Source organism: Danio rerio, chromosome 8 (assembly GCF_049306965.1).
Source record: "Danio rerio strain Tuebingen ecotype United States chromosome 8, GRCz12tu, whole genome shotgun sequence".
In the NCBI taxonomy this organism is placed as follows: domain Eukaryota; kingdom Metazoa; phylum Chordata; class Actinopteri; order Cypriniformes; family Danionidae; genus Danio; species Danio rerio.
This window is the reverse complement of record NC_133183.1, coordinates 55,177,533-55,199,648: the sequence shown is the minus strand read 5'-3', so window position 1 is coordinate 55,199,648 and position 22,116 is coordinate 55,177,533. Positions and strand designations below refer to the sequence as shown.

At 37.1% G+C, this 22,116-nt stretch overlaps 1 long non-coding RNA gene across 1 annotated transcript; it reads right to left on the bottom strand.

Moving 5' to 3' along the window:
* Window positions 1–17,784: 17,784 nt before the first annotated feature.
* Window positions 17,785–21,903, bottom strand: LOC141375920 (uncharacterized). Its single transcript, XR_012384738.1, has 3 exons — window positions 21,701–21,903; window positions 21,433–21,616; window positions 17,785–19,564 (listed from the first exon to the last, which is right to left on the bottom strand). It is a non-coding gene; the product is annotated as an uncharacterized lncRNA (long non-coding RNA).
* Window positions 21,904–22,116: the final 213 nt, after the last annotated feature.

Genomic DNA, 22,116 nt, shown 5'->3' with positions numbered 1-22,116 from the left:
TACCTAGCACAGTTCCTTCGCCATTATTCGGTAAGAACCAGAAGGGTTCCTCAAGTATTGCAACGCCTAAATCGAGTCGAGCAGGTTGGGTCAGTGTTGCAATCTTTAATGTGTTGCCAATGTCTTGGATTTGAATTGTCTCATTAGTTAAGGGTAATGAAATGTCCGTAAGGGAGCAAGATGTGCCGGAATCAAGCAGTACGTCAACTAATCGGTCTCCTAGATTAGCTCTTTTTTTTTTTTTATTCGATTTCCAATTTTTACTATACTCCCTAATGCGACGGAAGCCACACACCCCTATTGTGAATTGTATTTCCATCAATCTTGTATGCGTTTCCTATTTCGGTGTTTGTGCCACACTCTTTTTTTTAAATTCCGCGATGAACATCTTGAATTGTTTCAACAGTTTAGAATCGGTACGCGACATCTGACAATTTTTTTTTGTTTTTACCTCTGCGGATCTTTTCTGGCATTCTCTCTTGACATGACCCACTCGTTTACAGAAATTGCGTGTGATTTTGTTTTAAGGTTTGAGATTAAAGGAACTTGTACTTTTGCCTTCAGTCAACCAGTGCGCCGAAGCTACAGCAGGGGTTTAGATTTCCATCTGTTTTTTATTTTTCTCCTCATTCTACTATTGCTTTAACGTGTTTTCTGCTGGGTCTACACCTCGAGGTAGCGCGTTTTGAACTGGACTGCTGGCATGTTTTTTTTTTTTTTATCAACTGCAATAATGGTTATTGGTCGTGTTCTGCATTTTCCATTCCCGCATGCTCCTTATATGTCACCCATAAGCGTTCGGTATAGGTTTCAAATGATTTGTTATTAGCCTGTTTAATATCCAATATCTTACACCAGTCTGCACTTGTTGGCCCTCTCAGATCTATTATAGCCTGTTTTAGTCGATCGTATATTTGTTAATCAGTTTCGTCATCACTTTCTTGTGTTATTATGTCACCGGACTTCATCTCTTGTCAATTTTGATCTTAGCTCATCGGGAATAGTGAGTAGTGTGATTTGCCATAAATCTCGTTTCTAGTTTATATACCGTTGCTTGCAGCATCAAAGCATCCCAATATGGCTGGAATGGCCCTCTTTTAAGCATCATTCCTACGATCTGTTTGTGTTTTGAGCACTCCTCATATGTTAGCTTGCGGCTAATCATCGTGAATTCATTGTTAGCATTGGTTGTGGTTTTAAGTACCACAACCTTGACATTCTTTTTATGTATTTCACTCGATGTCGTTCTTGTTTTGATTGCCTTCACTTGAGCTCTTAACTTTTGCTAATCGTCTGACCGAGATATCTCCATTTCTTTGATACTTGCAACTGTGCAATCATTTTTGGCTATTGTTTCAAGATCGCTCTTGCGGAGACGGTAGATAATGGCAGTTCAGATTTTTTTATATTTCGATATGGATGTAAATTTTTTTGCCCTCTGCCAAAAACTAGGATATAATTTCGTTATTTTTTCAATTTCAGTTTAGTCCTTTGTTGCTTAAACGAAGGAGGGTGTCTTTTATTTGAACGGCTTGACTCTTCATAATACAATACTCTACACTTCCACTGTAATGTCCCTGGAAAGTCATGTTTTGTGCTGACTCTCAACAGGCCGATGTGCTGTTAAGTGTGAAAAACCAACACACTACACCCCCAGCTGTGGCGAAGCATCTGAGGTGTCAGCCGAAGAGGCAGCCCAGCGTTATCAAGGCACTGAAAGAGCAGCTTGCGGCCGGTGTGCTACAGACGGAGGCAATGCGAAAGGAGCTGAATGCCTGCAAAGCAGCACTTGCCGACTTAAACAACAGTCACAAGGAACTGATTCAAACTCACGCAACCACTGTGCTTCAGCTGAAAGAAGCGCAAACAGCAGCAATGGAAGCTCGGTGGACACAAGACCCCATGCGCACAATTGTTAACCTAAATGAGAATATAGAACATTTCGAAGTCACTTCTGCTGGCCCGACTCCAAATTCAAGTTGCCATCCCGATTTATTGTTCTCCCCTCCCACTCAAGAGCACATTGACATGCTTATGGTTCAGAGTTGGGGACGGCCAGATCGGTATGGTTGCTTGCTGTTTCGTGTAGTTGTGCCAGACCAGCGCAACGCGGAGTGGGCATCTACAACGAACTGGGATGGTTCGAGAGGCAAAGTTGCATTGCCTGTGAACCTAAAACAGTTCGTTAGAGACAGCGTGATTAAAAGATTGCCTAACCTGACCAGCAATGACAGCAAACGCATAACGGACAGAGTGAACGAATTTCTTCGCTACCCACGAACATCTGTTAGCGCCCACCGACGTCTTCAGTATTAGAGACAATTTAAAAAAACGTTCAGTTATTTTTGTGTTTGTATTTGCTTTTTTCTCAGAATAAAAAAAAATCCTCTTAACCAGCTGTATGACTGTTTTTTCCCAGATCATACGCAAAAGTAATAGTTTAAAAAAAGTGCTATTTCATGCTCTATTTCTAACACGTTTATGAAAGATAAGTTTTAGGCTAAGGTTACTAGACAAAAAAAAAACAACAACATTATACACCATAGCATGTAGACTATAAAAAGGCAACATATCAACTCATACGCACACATGATGATTGACATATATGTTAATAAGCGGTTGTTAAAACCTCTTCTTGGTTTGCCTCAAATCTTTTTAAATGTTCAAAAAGGCAAGCGCATATCTAGCCTTACCCTGAGTTTGTTCACACTCTGCCTGTATTAACTTACATGCTGTATTTTAATATAGCTTATTTTGATGAATTAGCTCTAATCTTTGACAGCTTTTCCTTCATTTTACACAGTTATGTGCGCATTATATTTCACATGCAAGGTGACTGAAATTGAAATTAAAATACAAAAGATACTGAGCCATTACAAGTAAAAAAAAACAAACAACTATTTGAAACAAAAAAACTGAACAGAACTAAAACTAAAATATAAAATTTGCGAGACTTAATTTATGTCCTGCTACCGATCTACTGAAAATGCCTTCAGGTGTGTGCCGTGCACGTGCATTAACCCGCGGTTATCTTCAGGAGGTTGATGAAACTAACTCTTATCACCTGTTTTGGAACCAACATACTCACGGTAAGCAGGTTTTGGGTAAATCAACCGAGAGTTCAGGGTTTAGCAGATGGTAAGTTAACCCAGCTTTCTGGAATACCCCCCTGATTGCTAGTTGTGCTTCTCTTAATTGTAAACCTGAAAATATCAACATGGGAACCTCAAAATAAATTCCGAATGACCTAAAAACTAGGAAAATTCACCATCATGAATTAGAAGAAGGATGTTAAAAGCTATCACAAAGGTTTAAAGTATCTCCACAGTCAAAAATATAGTAAGAGAATGGAAGGTCACGGGAACAGTACTTGTGCAGGAAAGATGTGCTAGACCAAGAAAAATATCTAAAAGGCAAAGAAGGGTCACAATAGTCACAGACAAACCACAGACCACCTCGAAAAAGCTTTGGGAACATCTTGCTGCTGATAATGTCATGGTAGTTTCACAGTCCCCAGTGCACTCTTCAAAAAGAACAGCTTAATGGAAGGTGATGCCGAAGAAGTCTTTTCTGCATTCTGAGTCGTTTGAAGTATAGAAAGACTCATGTGGACAAGCCTTAATCATTTTGGGAAAATAAACTGTGGACAGATGCAACAACCATAGATACTTTGCATGGCAAGCAGAAAAATAGCACAGCATTTCTGAACAAAAACATGCTTCCTATTGTAAAATATGGTGGAGGGTCCATAATGCTGTGTGAATGTGTGGCAAGCACAGGTACTGAAACCTTGTCAGAGTTAAAGGTTGCATGGATTCCACCCAGTTTAAGCAGATTCTCAAGAACAATGTTTAGGAATCAGTCAAGAGGCTGGACAATGAACCAAATTAGTTTGTACAGCCAGCAAAACTTGTCAGTGTGTAATAAAATGTCTTAATACAAGGATTTCCACAATGACAGTGTGCATGGCTCTGTTGATGTGTTTATGGATACAAGCGCTTTATCCAACCTAAGCGTACTGGTTGATACAAGACATTGGGGTACTCGAGTTGTCACACGTAGGGGCCGAAGAAGACATGGCGGCAGCGGATGGGGTAATGTTTTAGGGCAAGAAGCATTAGGACTCACCAAAGACAATTCACAACTTGTTCAAAATCTGCAAACTACAGAAATTGCAGATGAACAGGTACTGTTGCACATTGTTTATACAACATTTTTTAAGAACTCCAGTAGGCTAAATATTACTCATATCCCTGTAGATGGTCAGTGAGCATGGTGTGCCCTTTTGATAAGGATCCTATCGATGTAGAAGCACAAATTATACAAAGTCACCGGGAGAGGGTTATAAGACTGTGCATTAATGTGTTTTCATACCCTAATGATTATTTGAAGTGTTTTCGTTTTTCAAAAGTGTAGTTGATTATTTAACACGTCTTGTAAAACTGCGTATTGCAAATGTGACAGAATTTTTCTGTGAGAAGCGCAGAACCAGTTAATGCATAGCACTTGTTTTTTTGTGTCTGGCCATTTTTTATACAATGTGGGTAATGCAGAGCATGTGGGAAAGGCAACTGTGGGGTAAAACCATTTGTTTGGTCTGGCACTTAAAAACTTCTTACCCTTGTTTGTACAGTTCCCTGGCTATAAACCTCTATTTGTTATTAAAGACAAATTCCACAGAGACGCAGGTTTGTCCTTTTGTAACACAAATTATGACAAATTTAATATATAGTTACATTTTTTATATCTATACATGTATTCATTATGCACACACACTTGATACTTCCAAAACTGGCTGTTTCAGGGTTTCAAAATGTAATTGGGTGCATTGATGGCAGCCACATTGCTATTTATTGAAGCTCCTTCAATAAATGAGAGACTACGTTAATAGAAAATTTACTCATAGTATCAATCTGCAAGTAACAACTTAATTGTATCCTTAATTTCTTGCCTTGTTAAAATTGGTAAACTTTTAATATCAGTTTTTCTACTAACTACGTGATATGCAAGGCAACACAAATCATTACCACTGTCGAGGCAAAAGGACCCGGATCTGTGCATGATGCCAGAAATTTCCTCAAGTCATCATTATGCCAGACATTTCAGCAGAGTATATTTTGCTTTATACATTTTTCTTCTTCTTTTAAATATATGTATTATACACTTCAATCATTACAGGACAGTACAATCATTATTTGCTGTGGGACAGAGGATAACCTTGTCTGCCCTACTTAATGATACCCTACCCTGAACCATAGACAGTGTTAAACCTGGCTCACAGCCGAACACGGGCTAAGGTGGATATGACTATAGGGATCTTCAAATCTCTGTTTCTGTGTCTGTGTGGGCTCTGGGTCAGTCCAGAGAGGGCATGTGACATTATAGCGGGTTGTGTTCTGCATCACAACATTGCCACTATAGGAAGAGAGAGCCACCCTGCTTGAATTGGGGAACATGACCCAGAGGAACACCTGCAGATTTTAGAGGCGAAATACTTTTGAGATACCGGCTCTGTTAAAATTGCTATTATTAGGGGTTTTTTTTTGTACTGGTCTGCCAGGCAGTTCATATCTTTTTAATTCCTGAAAAACAATAAAAGTAGAAATGTTTTTATATTAATTTAAAACACACACAACACTTTTATCATGCAACAGATTAATATTCACAGTTCTCACCTTTAGGCGATGCTCTAGTAATTAAATTTCAAGTGCTGCTTTTTTAATGAGTAGTCTTTTCTTTTCCATTTGAAGCTGTATAAGGTCCATCTCCATGTCACATTTTCTTATTTCTTTTTGAAGATGAACCTTTGAATATAAAGATAAACACAGCTTCTTTGCTGCCAACTAGCAATGGGGAAAATGTAATAAATGAGATTGTTTGGTCAGAAGATAAAATTAAAATATGGACAATTGGACGTAACATTTTACACTGCTTAGATTGTGTGCTGAGGTTGAAAAACCTTATTTTGGGGGAAAATCCCCTGGTATGTACTGTCAAAGGACAATGATAGTGCAAAAAGGGGGGGCCATCCATTATAATGGTATGCATTATACCTCAGTATATACCAGCATTGTCACAGCAGATGTAAAATGCAAGTTTACATTATCTGGCAAAAAGGAAAAAATAAAATAAAACCATGTAAAAGTCACTAACAACATATCAAATTCAACTTTGACAGAGGTCTTTTTGGAGGGTCCAATAAAACAATATGTCCATAGGTATCTATAAGAACACACAACCCATAAAATTTTCAACCAAGGCAAACAATAATACATAAAACAGTAACTTGTCAGAGTAATACAAGTAAGATAACAGTAGCCAATACATCATATGCTGGTAAATAATATTAACCTGCATAAAAAAATTAAGCATGTTCAAAAAGCGTTTAAGTGACAGATCAAGACAAAAAATTAAAAGAAATCATAGAGATAAACTTGCATTTAACCATCACTTGTGTATGGTGTGTGCGATGAACTGTCTCCTGGAATGCTAGTAACTACTGGTTGCCCTTTATAGACCTTTTTCACAGCGGAATTGAACACCAGATATTTCGATATTTCCGGGGTCGCAGAGACATGACAGCCTCATCTGTCAATGACAGATTCCATAGAAATCAATGGAGAAAAAATGTAAATTTATTACTAGTTTAATTTTATTAAAATATGTACTAGTATCTAATAAATAAGAGCTAATATCTGTTTAATAAAAATTAGTATATAATGAATAAGTACTACTACCTATTAAAAAATACTAGTATCTAATGTACAAGTACTAGTATCTAATGAATGAGTACTATCTAATAAAAATGTGTAATGAGTAAGCACAAGTATATTTTTATAAAGCACAATTATTTGAAGAATACGCACTTGTATTTAATGAATAAGCACTAGTATCTAATCAATAAGTACTAGAACTTAATATAGAAAAGATACTCGTATCTAATAAATAAGTACTAGTAACATGAAAATAGATACTAGCACGGGTTAGACATTAAATGTCAAATCGGCTTGCCATACAATCAGCATTCAGATGAATCAATCAATAATGTAAAAGGTGGAGAAAATTAAATTTTACTGCTCAAAATGAATGAAGCACCGTAGGGACAATCTTGACATCATCTTCTGCATCAACTAAAAATGCCTTTCGGATCAATACCCTTTGAGACAACTGTTTCATTGTGGTGTACCTCACTTGGGCCTTGTAAACACCAATTAGCCTGGAGTCACAAGGCTGCATGAAAAGTGGCTCAAGTTTGTCATAAACATGACAAAGCGCCATTTTATCCACTTCCCCTGGAGCATCTACCACAGAAACGACCTCACAACATTGAAAGTCACTGATAACAAAGACGCTATTTGGTTTTTTTGTTTCACTACAGCTGCAGGCTTGTCAAATTCTCCAATATGTTTTATAATTTGTGACTGGGTTTTTACCAGAGCGAACTAACCTTTTCAGCTGGTGCAGGTAGTTTTCAAAGGGAAAAGCACTGTACTCATCTAGCCCACCATACACATGAGCATCAGAAGCAATCATAGAGTGCACATTATAAACAAGGAACTCATCCCCGTACAACTTTTTGCCTTCCTCTACAAAATGAAGCAACAGATCTGATGTGAAAGAGCTGTACTCTTTCAGTAGCTGTGGGCACATTAGAATGGCCAATGCCACACTGAACAACATGAAATGCTCATTAAGTTCCTCTGACAGAACACCTTTCAGCACAATTTTGCCAGTGTAAAGCGCAAACTTCCTCAGTTCGGTAGCTTTCCATCTGTCAATCTCTTCTAGACCACGTGGCTTCCTTGCAAACAGGTCAGGCATGTATGGCCTTAAACCTAGTAGCCTGGTACGCATCACTTTCACCTAACCAGAAGACAATCAGTGTTTCACACAACCACAAAACAATCAGCTTTCGCATCACTCCAAGACAGCACTGATGCATGTAATCTGCAGGGAATTGTTGAACCATGTTTATTGGAAGTATGCAAAAAGGAGACACCTCAGATGACCGGTGGTGCTCCTCCTGAACCTGCTTACGGAAAGATGAATCTGTTCTCAGGAAAACATTTGTCTCTGGGTATTTAACTCGCTTGCCATTCCAGAAGCCTTTCTGTGTGCACTCATCACATCCAAAATAACCAGAAAACTGCTTTGTGCACTTGACAAGAGCTTTTGCCGGTGCGTCACAACTGATACAGCGAAGATTGTCCCTGAGGTCATGTACAACATCTGTCAAAAAATAAGATCTGTAGGTTTTGAGACACCTACACATAAGCAAGAGGAAAGACAGTGAAAGGAGCCAAATTGATTTTGCACAAAACTGGCCACAGTGACTGACTGCTACTTTTGTATAGAGGCAAGCCATCAATATTCAAAGAAATGTCCAGACAATCTAACTGAGTGACAACATCAGTGGGGTAAAAACGTAGATGTTTACACAGCTGTTTTTTACATCCAAAGTAGAAATATTGCATCCCAGATTTCATGTCCAAGTTGACATTTTCACATGTTCCAAGTAGGGTTGAGTATCGTTTGGGGTTTTTTCGATACCGGTGCTAAATCGATACTTTTAAAATGGTACCGGTGCCTGAACCGATACCTTTTAGCCACAAAAAAAAAAAAAAATTATATATAATATATATATATTAGTGCTGTCAATCGATTTAAAAAAAAACTAACTAATTAATCGCACCTTTTAAAAAAAATTAATCGCGATTAATCGCATTTAAAATACTGAAACTTGTAATTTTGGCTATTTAAATGTAAAATTCATGTAAACGCAAGACAAAAAATATTTAAATTCAAAATATAATTATTTAATAGAATTTTTGTTTAACTTGTAACACAGATTTCTTCATGTAAACAACATACCCACAATAAACCATCAAGTATTTTCAGTCAAAACTCAATTCACACGGCATGATTTGAATCGCCGACAGCTCCAGATATTTAGCATGCCAAATATCTCACAGGCATCGGCGATTCTCTTAGATCGCGTCTTTGAAAGTTCATACTGTGTGATTGTCACTCACGTGCACGAGCAGCAATTTTGCCTGTGATTCAGGCATTAGTCGGCGATTTCTCAAAACCTGTTGGCGAGCCAAAATCGGGGCTAAAATCACGCAGTCTGAACAAGGCATAAGCGTCCGAATGTATTACTGTATTTCACAAGGATTCTGACACAACAACGTGAAGCATATGCTTTCGTTGCGTTTAATGAGGAAACACGCTAAACTTGGAGGGCTCATGCTGAAAGGCAGAGTAATGCCCTGTCTTTGACAGCTCGAGACGTTCTGAGTACATTTACATAAGACACTAATACTCCGATTTTAATATGATTAAGATAATACTCTTATTAAAATTTCACCATGTAGCCTTAAAAGGAACCTTACCTTAAAGGAACACCGAGACATGAAATGCGGAGGACTTTCTTTCTGTTCGCCATGCGGTATCAACTTACAACAGAAGTCGAAAGTTAAAAATGAAACACCCGAAATTGCATGAAACTTTGGAGAGCCTGGTGATGCGACTAATTGTTTTATACTGAAACTTGCCTTAAAAAAGTGCTTCCTTGGTCTTATCCACATTTTAAACACACGTCCACCACAACAGGAAGTAAAAAAACCTGCAACTGCGTTAATTGAGTTAATTTTTTTTAACGCGTTATTTATTTAAAATTAATCGCATGCGTTAACGCAGTAATTTTGACAGCTATAATATATATATATATGTATATATATATATATATATATATATATATATATATATATGTATTTATATTTATTAGATTTTTTTTTCATTATAATTGAACAATATATATATTTATAATACGTTTAAAGTAAATATTAATTCATATTTTATTTATTTGAATTGCATTAATATATTTCTTTTGAGCATTTGTTTGTTAGCATAAATGCAAGATTTGCATTATGCTATTAACATTACATTAGCTTACTACTAACTTGTGGAAAGGCTGTCATCAAATCAGGGAGCACCTTTTTAGTCTGGGTTTGGGGCTTGTGACTACTTTTATATGGACATCAGTGATCTAATGATTTGCCTTAATCTGAATAAGACAATATGGTGTTTACACGAGTGAATGTTACATTCATGATTCCCAATTACATGTTATAGCACATACATCCAGCAACGTCATTGTGTCATCAGCCTATAAATGTTTCCTCCGCAGTTTGTGTCTGTGGTCCTTTAAGATCAAACATCACTGTTTACGTAGTAGACTCTTGATCAGAGTATTGTATTAATCATATTAAAATCAGAGTATTGGTGTCCATGTAAACGTACTCAGACAATGTGCCAGATGATGTCACAAGCTGTCAAAGACAGTCCATTCCTCTCCTTTAAGGTGATCCAATGCGCCCTCACATATCATAAGTTTGACGTGTTTTTCCCTTACACGCAACTTTTGTAACATCCGCTGCATGTTGGTGTGTCAGAATCCTTGCTTGTAAAATATAGCCATACTGTAGAATGCTTAGTTTAAGCAAATTAGATGAACACTACCATGCGTGTTGAATGAGTCTCTCGCCGCATGCGCTGTAGTGCGCGCTTTGCCTTTTATAAACTACAACAACAAATGCCTGACATCAGTATCCCTCAAAGCTGTTTAGAAATAAATATTTAGAGATGGCGTGACAACGCTTACTTGCGTGTGCCTTTAACGCACCCTTTTGTGCTTCTTAAGGGTGTCAGTGGATGCGCTGCTCAGAGCTGCGGCACGGCGCGCACATGACAGTTGATCACACACCAGACGTGCACATTCGCATTCGTCATAGCTGCTGACTTGCGAATTCATGACGCTGCACGTCGCTGAGCGGCACTTTTGGTGCGCGACCTGCTATACGTTCTTGTTGCGGCACCGAAATTCATATGCTGATTTGATCCGGTGCATACCGGTTCCAAAGGTACCGGTACCGTAATGGCACCGGGTTTCGGTACCCAACCCTAGTTCCAAGTAAAGTCCTAGCAGTTCTTGGAAGTTCTGGGTGATGCTCACCAAGAATTTTAAGAAGGCCATCCACTGCATTATGCTTGACCTGAAATTCATTGGCCCACTCTGCAAGATTAACTCCTAAAGAATGGAGTCTCATTTGAGTCTGCATTATCAGAATTTGAATCAGAATTCGAATTTAAACTTGCATGAGCCCCCTGCATATTAACATCACACTCCGATTCATGCTGGATTTCCTCAGTGGGCTGTGCTTGAAGTTCCTCATTAAAGCTTTCCAGACTAGTTGAGCTGGTGTGTGTCTTCATGTCATCTAAATGCAACAAATCCAATTTCTGCTGATCTCTTTTCACTCTTTTCCAGAGAGTGTTGTATTTTTGTTTTGCAGACATTATTAATCACCTTAATCACAAAAAGGAAAAAAGTCATCAACATACCATTTCTGACTCCATCCAAATCCTGTCTTCCTGTGAATGAGAATAAAAGTTGTAAACATACAGCAAGTATTCTTTTGAATGATATGTGTGTGCACATATAAACACATTATACAAATATAATACAGTTTAATCTTAATTAGAATGATCTCGCAAGTATACAACTTTATAAATATAAAAGAATAAACCGACTACGCCACCTTCGTATAAAAGGGGACCAGAGACCCAAAATCTTAGCAAAGGCTACTCAGGTTCGCTGAGACAGAAAGGTCAAGACTCAGAATCCGTGCATTGTAACAATTTTTATTTTTGCAAAACCATAAAATGGACACAATTAAAACGGTTTAATACTTAGTTTCTATGGGTTCCTTAGACTCGTAGGCTGCCAGCCCTCCCCCTCTCCAGGACCAGAGTCCCCGCTGCTACCTATTCATAGCACTGCAACACCCGTGAGAATTGACACTACAAAAGTCACAGCACTACATTAAAATCACCCAATGTGGACGACTCCAATTCAGCAAACCCGCCACCATCATACGAGTAATGGAGACCGAAAGTTGTATGGGACTCGGCTCTGGAGGGAGAAGGAACAAGGCATCAATACCAAAACTTGAGAATCCACATACAATTAAAAAGGCACCACTTACTCAGTAAAAGTGTCCTCGCAATAGTTAGATGGACAACAGTCAGTTCCAATACAAAACAGAAAATATATAAAAAAAATTTAAAAATAAACTCCCACAATATTATAGAAACAAACGAGCAGTTTACATGTAAAGAAACACTTTACTTTTAGAAAAAGGCGTGGGAAGCCGCATCAACAATACCTTTACATAGACTGCACCATGATGTCGGCTTCTTGTTGGCCCCATCCCCGATCATGGAGCTGACGGACATGTCGCAAAGTAAACAAATCGTCCGGCGGTCAGTCGGCACAACATCTCCAAGAGTAACAGTTAAGCAGGAAGAGTTTTGAGCATATGCGCTGGTCGAGGAATCAAATAGACACTCACGTGCGAGCAGTTATGCGTCCGCATGTACACTATGGCGTCCCGTCTTGAAAGATGAAGGCATCCGCTCTACCCAAAGCATCACTCCGCCACGCAAATGCAGCGCGACAGAAGGATCGCCCGTGCCCGGATATAAACAAGTCAAAAGCGTGACTCCTCCAAACAACCTGCTGCACCCTGGAGGTGCTCTCAGCAAAGCCGCAATGCTGTTAGAGAAACAATAAAGTTGGTTTTAGAACTCACATTACACTTGCACTATGCTAAGCAGATGAAACCATAGATGAAAGTAACCTCAACTCACATCAGACCCATGGCCTAAACCAGGGCTGTATAGTGAATGACCCGGAAATGGCCCAAGAGTGTACTTGAGGTAGTCCATGGCCCACAGTCCATGTTAAACAGTTTGGATTAGAATGCTGACCTGCCCCTTGACGGGTTGATCGTAGCAGAACTCCTTTTAACCTATTGGGTTGACCCACCATACTGCCTTCAGAGGAAAGGGCCTCCTGGCCTAACATGCCAGGCCACCCCTTTAAGGGTGCTGTCAGGTACACCTGCAATTCCCTTAAAAGAAACACTGGGTATATAAAAACATTGCGCACTCCCACATTTACAATGGGTACACATATCGTACTTCCCTTTACGGGCACTAGAGCTGGGGAGGCTATTACGCCTGCAGGTAAACCAGTCAGTGACGGCTCAAACAGAACTGTCCTTTCTGTGAGAGCAGAAGAAACGGAAGCAGGGACCAATTTCATAGTGCCGCCTGGAATGTAACACACCCCCACCCTCGAACTTTGACCTCTACTTCCAGGTGCCCAACATGAGGGATCTCTAGGCCATTGGCCGCATGAAGCTGTGGCCAGTAGCATGACTGCAATCGATCAGGACCCCAAGGCTGGAACTGCGCTTGAAAACAGCTCTCTGTAATAATTGACACCATAGACCAAGTGTCAATTAAACGGAAGATAAAACACCCCCCCCCATATTTACAATACAGTGTGGACACGAGAAGACTAAATGAGACATTGTGTCTGCACCCTGAAAAATTCTAGAGCCCTCTACAACCCCCACCAAACTGTGACTCTTCAGCCTGGCGGGAGCTAGTTTTCTGAAGCATTTTGGCCAGAACTGGGTCTTCCATTTCCAGAAGATGAATTAATACGAGGAGGAGGAGCTGGAAATGAATTAGGACGATTATTCAAACCACACTTTCTGGCAAAATGACCGGGTCTGTTACACCGTCAACAAATTCCAGAAGAGTGACATGGCGGAGGGTCACACACCCGTGGACTAGGTTCACGAGGAACCAATTGATAAAGCCGCTCAATTTGTTTCTGCTGTTGAACCAGCATTTCCCGGATTTTACTTAACGCCGACGAGCTCTCAGCACTCGCCTCCGTATTGCCTGAAACCTTAAACTGAGCCCCGTACACGAGTGGAACAGATTGACTCCACCCTCTAACACGACTTTGCGCCCCCTCTCGCTCCCAATGAATAGCCTTCGCCCGCTCCTTCAGTAAGGTTGAAGCAAGTTTTTGTCACATTAATTCCCTTCTAAATGAATTAACACATATACATGTTAGAGCCTCTTCGACCCACTCATCGATACTCGTACCGGGCCAACCATTAAATTTTGGATACCGCCGCTCTTGAGGAACAAGCACAAAATGTTTAACAGTATTAGAATCAGTCGAACGAGAGGTCACCGGTTGTGAAATCAGGATCAGACTGCTCAATGGGCAGCCTCTCCTGACGCAGCCTCTCATTATCAGCTTGCAGCTGAGCCACCAGCGCACGCATTTCTTGAAGTTCAGCTTCCATTATCAAAGGGTACCTACCAATGAGAAGTATTAAAGAAAGTTAAAGTCACTTTTACACTAAACGTTCTATTTGCTGGACAAATACGGAGGTTAAGTGAAAATTTTTAATAATTCTATGTGAACCATGTTCAAATCTTTAGATTCGAATCCCTAAAGTTTAAATGGGATTTAAACCAAAGAGCTGATTATTACAGTGAAAATAAAGGAAGGGTAGGCAGCGCCAATGTTCTTTTAGGTAAAGTTAAGTTTGAATAACCATGTTATATGATGTTTTAAGTGGGGTGATGTATCTAATCATGTGTACTAAAATAGGATGTGCAGTCGAGAATACCTGAGGTGCTTAACGCTAAATACAATTTACCGTAGCTCTGTCCCGGTATCTGATCAATGATTGACATGAATCCTTTTTATTTGTTAGAATTGGGTATGTCTATTGTGAGGGGTTGTCTCTGATGTTTAAAAGTTTGTGATGAATGTTGTATTTTAAATGTTTTATGCTTATGTAACCCATTCTTTTTTTTTTCCGTGTTGCAGAACAGCCTGCATTAATTTGGCGCTTCCCCTTTAAGAGGGTGCGGTAAGCGCGTGCACTGGAAGAGTGCACAGATATAGCTGATTGCGTGACTGATGAGAGATTACGCTCCGCCTGTGTGGATTTTTCTTTTCTTTGATCGAGATTTCGTATTTCTGTGTGAAGGATTTTCTTTTTATATGTGCTTAATTGTCATATGCATAATCTAAGTGTGAGTTGCTGAAGCTGAAGTGGGTGCTTCACTCTGGTTTCTGTGTTTGATTCAGAGAATTCTGGTGAGTCGATCCTGCTTGAATATGATTATGTTATGTAGTATTTTTCCATTATCTGAAAAAAATACCTGTCAGAATGTGATTTTATTTAAGGAATTGCAGATAAACTACTGAGTAACTGATGTGGGTTAGCCAAAGAGAAGCTAAGCACAGCTGATGATGCTAGCTTTGCTAACCATGGTGACCATAGGGTGTTTATTGCTTTAAGAATTGTGTGTGTGTGTATATATATATATATATATATATATATATATATATATATATATATATATATAATTTTTTTTTTTTCCAACATGTTTTAGTAGAAATTGTACCAAATGGTATGCAAGTGATTTATGTTTATTTGATCAATTTATTTTATTTAACTGTTTTTATCACTCATATGTGTGAGAAAAAAAAAGTTTAAAGCATATTTTTATTTCAAACTTTTTGACATGTATATAAAAGCACCAAATGTGCATACAGAGTGTACAAAAATTATGACATGGTTTGTTAGAAATGGTTTAAACGTTCTGATGATGTTGATGTCATTAGTTTGAAGTGTACAATTGTTGCAGACTGGTTTATTCCCCCGGCTAAATCGTGGATGATGCAAATGGGACTTTAGATTTCGAGTGATCTTGGCACGGATTGGTTCTTTCAGGCAGAAATCTTACTAGCTGCATCAACTCTTCAAATCTTCATCTCATCCCGTCTTTCAACTCTTCATGTCTTCTCCTCATCCACTTTTGCTAACTTGAATGCCATTCCTAATGGAGCGGTACGACTGAGACCATGCATTTACACACATCACAAGGAACTGTTTTTTATTCCAAAGAGTTTTGCTAAATTGTGGACTTTTTTTTTCATCTGTACCAATTTCCAAGTGAGAAAATTATTGGGTTATGTTTATGGTACATTGTTGGTTAATTATTTGCTTATGTACTAAAAGAAAAAAAAAACATTCAATAATTGTGGAAAAAATACATTTTCCTTTGGTTTTATATAATACTGTATTCTTTTTTTATTCTACAAATTTTCATTTCTTAATCTGATATAAAAAAGGGAAGAAAATTAAGTTTTTATTTAACGTCTTTGTAGTCAGTACACAGAGAGAAGGAAAAAAAACCAAGCTCCCCTTCATGAACCTAGACAACTAGTACTACAACATACAGCCCTGTCATAAACATTAAAACAGGAGTTATACTTAGATATTGATGGTAGTGCAGTAAGGGTGTCATTTCTTTTTGTTTTAGGAGTTTACTTATGTCACTGTTTTGAGTCACTATATAAGGAATGTGGATTAATGTATTGCATATTTGCACAATATTTAGGGGTTGGCCATGACCCAAACTGCCTTGAGTATTGCACGTTTGCGCCTGATATACACTGATATTCCTTCTTGCCTAATTAATAAAGGCTTTATAAAAGTCAATTTTCTATTCTTTCTAACGAACTAGTGGTTGTATTATTTAAATTTTTATCCATTTAATATTTTTCTTCCCTTGTTGTAGAGCACAGTGGCCAACGATTGTGATTCTTTGTGTTTTATAGGTACAGATGTTACTACTTCAATGTGTTCCTTGTGCCGCCATTCATACCGCGGCGACGGCGGTACTTGATGCGCCAGCAGCATTTGACCGCTGGGTGGCACTTTAACCACAGATATTCAACTTTGCCTTTTCACAATGCTAAACAGACTGTTCTGTAGGCGTAGCTTACTGTGTGTGATGTGATGTGTTCAATTAAAACATAATTTTAATTTAGTTTTTCTGGTAATAGACATGCTCTTACACTATACTATGCTGTAGAAAAGATACATGGTGAGAAGTCAAAAAGCAAATATAAGAATTAAGTTATTAGCCTTCAGTGCCCGATTAAATTGCGTTGGGGTGAAAATAATGTTTTGATTTCTTTGACTATCATGGCAATGTTATTATCTCAAATCTTAAACGTGCGCAAAAATGAAAAACAGCAAAATAATATAGATTATTCTGCCGGTAGAGCACATCACCTCACAGTTGTGAACTTGCGATCACCTCAACTTACATTTAAAATTTGTTTACCTGGTTTATTGTAAACTTTTTAAGTGCAAAGAGGATTCGTTTTGGAAAATAGAATTGAAGAAATGAAAGACAACTAAAGTGAAAGCATAAACATTCAGTACAAATAAGTAGTCTTAAATAAATAAATAAATAAATAAAGCAGTCTTTTAGTCTAAATATAGAGAGATGTAGTTTGCTATTTTGATAGGACTAAGACAAGATATTTTCATTTATGTTTTTAATTTACGTTTTTATTTAAATTTTCGTTGTTGATTATATTTTACTATCTCATTTTATGTTTCAGTACATAATAATAAACGAATAATGAAAATAAATAAATAATGAAAATAGGACATAAATTAAGTCTGGCAGGGTTTATTTTTAATAATTTAGATTCAGTTCCGTTTTTTTGTTTCAAAACGTCAATGTTCTGCTTTAAAGTATAACTGTTTTGTTTTGTTTTTTTACTTAATAGCTCAGTAAGTTTTGTATTTTAATTTCATATTCAGTCACCTTGCATATGCGTGTGAAATATAATGCCGCATAACCGCGGAAAAAGAAGAAAAGGCTGTCAGTTAAAGCTAATCAAAATTAGCTATATTAAAATACAGCATTTATGTTAATACAGGCAGAGTGTGAACAAACTCAAGGCTAAGATATGCGCTTGCTTTTTAATGCATTTAAAATATAAATAAATGTTTTTTTTTTTTTTTTACCTTTTTTGTATGGTAAAGGACAATGCACATTATGTTATTAATGTAAACTTAGACTAAAACTTACCATTGATAAACGTGACCTACCTCAAGCAGATCACTTAAAGTGTAATAAAAATAATGTTGCCGCAGGACATAAACGAAGTCCCGCAAGTTTATTTTTAATAATTTAGTTTCAGTACTATTAATTATATATATAATAAAGATGGACCGCAAGATGTGTTGAGTGGCTATATGTGGTGAAGAACGATGGCAAAGCTAAGTGTGATTATTGTAATAAACTAATAAGTTATAAAGCAGAGAGTCCCGACCAACAGGACTGACTTAGCATATGCGGTTGGCTCATTCTTCACGAATATAGAATTAAAATAATGGCGCGCTAGGTTCATTGTGCATCCCGCAGGTGCAACCAACAAGAGTTGTGCATTTTAGTTTAACTTTTTTGAGCGTTATAAGCAGCTCGGTGTTAGTTTTTAATTAAATATATCGAGCCGAAACTAAGCAGCGCATTCTCTCCGCCTCCTCGTTTATAACCAGCGGGACACGCTTCTTTTCGGCTTAGTCTCTTTATTAATCTGGGATTGCCACAGCAGAATGAACTGCCAACTTATCCAGCATGTTTTTACACAGCTATTGTTTTATTTATTTTTTAGTAAATAATAATAATAAAACAAATCACTGACCATTTAACGGTTTAGAAGAACAAATTTAATATTTTGGGGATTTTTTCCCCTTATTATGGGTGGCATATCCCTTCACATTCCAATGTTGAAAGGTATGATACAGAAGGACTTTAAATGTTCAGTAACCCAGTTTAAACGCTTTTGGTGAACTATGTCATTGCAAAATGGCCACATTTAAGGTCAGTTTTCTTTTAAAATAATTAATTTTAACTGTCTGATTGATATACGACAGTAGGTCTCGGAGTGTATAAGAAGCTCTCCATTCAATTTTTGTTTACCCGCGTCATGTCTTTGCTGATCCTGGTTCTGTCCCTGTCACCAAGTTAAGTACCCACCTGACACTTCACATCACATTGAACCTGACGTTCATGAACTTCAGGTGTGAGGTGTTGAGGATTAATGGATGTGTAGTTTGCCTAGACCTGCATCACATGGGTCCTCATACTTGGAGAAGATCTGGAATATAACTGTCAAAAGTAAGTTATCCATTGTTAACAACTAAGTTAACATTGTTAATGTTCCTTTGTATGATACAAAATGGTTATGTATCTTGATTGTACAGATTTTAAATATGGGTTTTTGTTTCCTCCTTGGAAGTGAAAGGCTACGGTTTCAGTGCTAACGCTACCGCGTGGTTAACAGATGTTCATTAATTATTGAGGTAACTATTTGAAAAATGATTTATGATATAAAACTATTTTGTAACTAAAGCAACTACATAACATTTGACTTGATTAACTTACAGTTAAGTGAATTAACCATTTAATTAACAAAGAACTACAAACACAGGGGTTTACAAACTTGGTCCTGGATTGCTGGTGTCCTGAATAGTTAAATGTTAATCGCAATCAGACACAATTTTAATAACGAGTTTTTGTGCTCCTGTACTAACTTAATTGAAATACAGATCTATTATTAAACAAGTTTAATTTCTAAAACTCTCCTGTTTGCATGCTCAACTGCTATTGTACATGGAAGGTTTCCATTGTAAAGATGGGCTGTGATCTCGAATTCACTGAAATCGCTGCAAATCAGCTGCAGGCTTCCTCCCTCTTCAGAGACCCCGACAACCTCTACTTCCTCAGTCTCATGTCCTCTCTTGGCAACCTGCATTGAGTAAAATTTACATGTTTACATCTGTAACTGTTACAGTTTTATTACAGTGATTATTTATTATTATAACTCCATTGCAGAGCTATAATAATAAAGTTGAATAAAAATGTTATATTGTTATTAGCAGACCATGCAATGGCTATCATGTTTGCAGAAATTATAATGTAATATTGGATTATATTCTAAAAGTTCTGTAATAAGAAGAGTTTAATATCAAGTTAATCTATTTTGTTTTAATAATTTAAGTATAAATGAATTTGCTTATTTACAGTTTATAGTCAAAATGATTATTTTATTATACTATTTTATTATATTATTAACAAAGTGATTTTGTTTTTTTAATAAATTTTTATAATATCTTATAGTTTATTTGACTTTTTTGTGAGTTCTAGGTAGAGATGCACAATATTGTCAAACATCATTGGTCGTCTTTGCAAATAAAGTAATGCACTTTTAATATTTTGTTTTAGATATTTATTTTAAATCAACTGTAAAATTATAGAATCACAATTTCACTACCATATGGGTTCACCCTCAACATATGCCAATTTTGTATTAAATTGAATAAATGTCAAATCTAAACGTGTGCATTGTAGGTGTGCATTCCGTGTTTTGGATGAGAAGTTAAACCAAGGTCCTGACTCTCTGTGATCATTAAAAATCCCAGGATGTCCCTTGAAAAAGAGTAGAGGTATAACTTGGGTATCCTGGCCAAATTTGCCCTCTGGCACTTTGAGTGTCAGGAAACGCGCTATATAAATTTAAAGAATTAATAATTATTATTGTAGTGACGCCTACACTAGCACTTTGTTCAAGTTGACTAATTTAAATATATTATAAAATGGACTTACTTTAAATCTTAATAGCAAATGATCAACTGTAGCTCTCAAAATGTTTAATGTCTTTAAATCCTACTTTATTCTTGAAATATCTACATTTTTGTGGTGTTGTCATTACTCTTAGTGGGATCGTTCACCCCAAAATGAATATTGTGTCATTTGATCCAAACCTTTTTAAATGCATTTCTTCTGTTAAACACAAATAGAAGATATTTTGAACAAAGCTGTAAACCTGTCTTTAGTGTTTCACAGAAAAAACTTGGTCCCACTTTATATTAGGTGGCCTTAACTACTATGTTCTTTGCTTTAAAAAAAATAAATACAATGAAATTACTGCGTTCATAATGTATTGCAGAACAACTGTGGTGCTCTTGAGGTGGGATACAGGTTGGGCTAGGGACAGGTTTGGTGTAAGGGATGGTCAGCAGTGTTATTACAAATGTAAATACATATAGGTTAATCATAAGTACAAAAAAAAGATGTATTTACATTATAAGTACATTGTAACAAATGAATTTCAGAATAAGTACATAGTAGTTTGAGCCACCTAATTTAAAATGGGACCAGAAACTCATAAAGGTTTATAATCACTACAGGGTCATTAAATAACGAGAACATTTGAGTTTTTGGGTGAACCATTCATGTATATTTTAACTTAAATTGTTTAAAAAAAATATTTACCTTATGACTACTGTTTGACAACTACTGTTCAAATGGTATAAACTTCTGGTCATGCATGTTAAGTCTTAAACCTTGGTTTCAGTAAAAACAAAAGTGCTTAAGTAAAGGTTACCTTCTGTTTCATATGGTTTTGCTCAATTATAAACCTAAAAAATGCTGCTGGGTGGTACTGTTACACAACTCTTGCAAATGTATTATATTAATTTCATGTATTTATTTTAAAGAATCTAATAAAATGTTGGAAATTGCAGAAATAATATAAAGTTATTATATTACTAATAGTTTTGCTCCATATTTTTTACTTTTACTTTACTGTGGTGTAAGTTGAAGAGTTGATTTTACCCTTGCCACTCTCCCAGATGTGAACTCTCTTGTGAGAGAGCTCAATCTCATCCCCTTTGAAGAGCTCCAGTAGTGCTATGTCTCTGCAAAGTGAAACATTGATTGTGCTCTCTTCACACTTCAGACTGAAGTCGAAGATTGGTACCTGTTGTCTCTGCGCCTCTGTCATCCTCAGTGCTTGGATCTGCCAAAATGGAGCACAGCAGTGATGAGTAAGTAAATCAGGTCACTCAAATGAATAATGAAAATTCTGTCACTATTTACTCACTCTTTATTTATCTAGCACCAGTCTCCTTAGGAATGTCTTGTGTCTTGTAGATCGATGGCAACGTGCTGCCCTTCTGAAGTAGGTACGATTCATGTTATAACAATTTTGTGGGGGAAAAAAGCTTTATATAATGTTAAAAAGATGTTTATGTAACGTGAATACTAAATTATATGTGATAAATATGAATGAATGAACGAAACGTTAAATGGTTTGTTGACTGAGTACGTATCTAGGCAACAACATTCTGCAGTTATATGACGTCCCTGTTGTATGTCCCAGAAAGTGTATACTTTTTTTGCTACACACTCAAAAGTATGCACTTTTCCTTAACAAAAAAAGTACATACTTTTAGAACATGGTATAAGTATGTGGATTGGAACGCAGCACGTTTCCATTGTTGCGTCTAAAGCGAGCTA